Below are 3,018 nucleotides of genomic sequence, written 5' to 3'. Positions count from 1 at the left end.
AAAAAAAAAAAAAAAAAAAAAAAAAAAAAAAAAAAAAAGAAGGTGCATTTGGGCACAGGGAGTCATCCTGTCTGGATGCAGAAGAGGGCACAGCCAAAATAATATGACTGGACCCGGATTAGGAAAGACCTTGGATATTAAGATAACATACCTGCACATACTTATTTCTAAGAAATGTAACAGATAATCCTGTGAACAAGTGTGATGAAGACTTTAAGCAGAAACATTTCCAGGCAGGGACGTGCCTTCTCATGAATTGCTAACCAGAACTTCTTAGAGTATGGCCATGAATCTCTCGGCTGGTCCTTATCTGTTTGCTTATGGTTTATACTAAGATAAATGAAGAAAATGAAACTAAATATTAAGGAATTTTATAAAATTTGCCATTGTCATCAAACTGCTTGTTTCTGTGATGGACTGAAAAAAGATTTCGTTCTCCAACACAAATAATCTGAGAGTTACCCCAGTGCCTCCCAACATGGGGCTCAGCGTATGGACATGCTCACTTTGCAACTAGAGTCAGAACTTTTGTGTCTGTCTTTCTCTTGTTCCTAATTACCCTTATCAGCTACATTTCTTAAATGTATTTTGATTTTGACATTTTGATACTGCATCTTAATTTTTACCAGATGAAAGAGAATAACACCAGACCATAGAAATTCACCCCATGTAGGCTGAGGAGAGTGGCTGCCACCATGATAGAACAGCAAAAATGCAAGGGCCCAAAGTTGCCACTGGTGCCAGTGAAGTGGTAGCAGCATGAGTTGCTGTTGGGAGCAGCAGGGTTGGGTCCCAGAACAGCAGAGCAGCAGGCAATGCTGGGAGCTTTGCTTCAAACAGGGCATCCAAGGTGTTCCTTCCTTCAAGCCCCAATCATGCTGCTCTCAGGACAAAAGGAAAGTGTACTGCTGCAAGTATCACACCAGCGGACCCACCTTAGCATCTGTGGGATTTGACCAACTGATATTGTTGTGGAAAGTCTATGGCGACTGTGATAATTATGCCATATTGAAGGGACATAGTGGAACAGTGATGGAACTGCATTATTATACAGATGGCAGTATGCTCTTCTCAGCATCCACAGGTAAAACTGTGGCAGTGTGGGATAATGAAACAGGTGAGAGGGTTAAAAGGCTGAAGGGACATAGTTCCTTTGTGAATTCCTGTTATCCAGCCAGGAGGGGCCTCCAGCTTGTCTGCACTGGCAGTGACGATGGTACAGTTAAGCTTTGGGACATCTGGAAGAAAGCAGCCATCCAGACATTTCAGAACACGTACCAGATGTTAGCTGTGACCTTCAATGACACAAGTGATCAGATTATTTCTGGTGAAATCAACAATGATATTAAGGTCTGGGACCTGCACCACAACAAGCTAACTTACACCATGAGAGGTCATGCAGATTCAGTGACTGGCCTGAGTTTAAGTTCTGAAGGCTCTTATCTCTTGTCCAATTATCCAATGCAATGGATAATACAGTGCATGTCTGGGATGTTTAGCCACTTGCCCCCAAAGAGAGGTGTGTGAAGATATTTCAAGGAAATGTGCACAACTTTGAAAAGAATCTTCTGAGATGTTCTTGGTCACCTGACAGAAAGAAAATAGCAGCTGGCTCAGCTGATAGATTTGAGTATTTATGGGATACCACAAGCAAGAGAATATCGTATAAGCTGCCTGGCCATGCTGGCTCCGTCAATGAAGTGGCTTTTCACCCCAGCTAGCCCCTCATTCTCTCAGCATCCAGTGACAAGAGACTGTGTATGGCAGAGATTCAGTGAAGATGTGGAATGGAGGACTCCAAGGCTGCTTGACTTTGAGACATCAGACTGCATAAGTGGCTTCAAACGTTGCCCAGGCTAGCTTCCTCCCTTCAGATGGCCATTACTAGCAAGAAACAGAGGAAGCAGCAACCATATTTCAACAACTGCTTGTATCCCATTTCACCAGGATGATGAAGACAATCTCCCAGTGGCCTCTATGAAAACCACCTGCTAGATTTCAGGGACTGGTTTTTATCATTTTTTTTTTTTAAATAGGGTTTCTTCAGAGGGACAGATATTGGTTTGTAGTTTCCTGTTTTCTAATCCAAGCTGAAGATGGGGAACGTTACTGAAATTTGGTTTTTGGTTGTTATCTTTAGTTTTTATTCAGTAACTGGCTTGCACAATATTTTCTTTCTGGTATCTCTGAGTCGTTTTGTATTAAAAGCCAAATAGATGCCTTTAAAAAAAATGGAAAGAAATTCACCCCATGTAATCTAGAGCAGGGGTAAGCAAACTGTGATCTATGGGCAAAACCCAGCCTTCTGCTTGTCTTTTAAATAAAAGTTTATTTGAACAAATCCATATTTATTTGTTTACATTCAGGCATGGCTGCTTTTATGCTACAACAGCAGAATTGAGTAGGTGCCGCAAAGACTGTATTGCCAACAAATCCTAAAATATTTAGTAACTGGTCCTTTACAGTAAAAGTTTTTAAGGAAAGTGATTGAGTCTTAGATGAAAGTTACTCACCAGTTACCTAAGATTTTATTTTTCAGGCATGAAAGGAAGCTCAGAGGACAAGTTGCATTAAGTTATCTCCTACAGCAGCATTTTTTCATTTAGCACAGATAAGGATGCAAACTAATGAAATTCGATGAGACGAATGTGATATTTGTCACTGATTTTAAAAGATCATATAAGGTTTCTATCCTGGAGACAATAGCACCTATGTAAAAGTTTCATGGAGAAGTTAAAGGTATTTCAGTTAACAACTTTACATTTCTCCCTGTTTTATTTTTTTTGCTTAGGCTTCTAAAACCATCAGCAAAATCAAAAGAAGATTTTGTCCTGGAAGTAGTCAGTTCTTACATTGGCAAATCTGGAATTATACAAAAATGGAAAGATGTTAAGTAAAACTAGGTTTCCTCTTCTCCCTATATTTTTTGTTATGTATTTATGTAGTGGTTATCGTGGACCACATCTACTGCAACATCATCTGCTACCCTGTACACATTTCCATACTCAGCTACATTCT

General features: G+C 40.1%; 1 pseudogene; it reads left to right on the top strand.

Annotated features, from left to right (window-relative positions):
• The first annotated feature begins 695 nt into the window (after window positions 1–695).
• LOC103593351 lies at window positions 696–1,778 on the top strand (annotated as a pseudogene).
• Window positions 1,779–3,018: the final 1,240 nt, after the last annotated feature.

This window comes from Galeopterus variegatus, unplaced genomic scaffold (genome assembly GCF_000696425.1).
Source record: "Galeopterus variegatus unplaced genomic scaffold, G_variegatus-3.0.2 Scaffold1324, whole genome shotgun sequence".
NCBI lineage: Eukaryota > Metazoa > Chordata > Mammalia > Dermoptera > Cynocephalidae > Galeopterus > Galeopterus variegatus.
The sequence above is the reverse complement of the archived record's forward strand: the minus strand, read 5'-3'. Positions and strand labels throughout refer to the sequence as shown.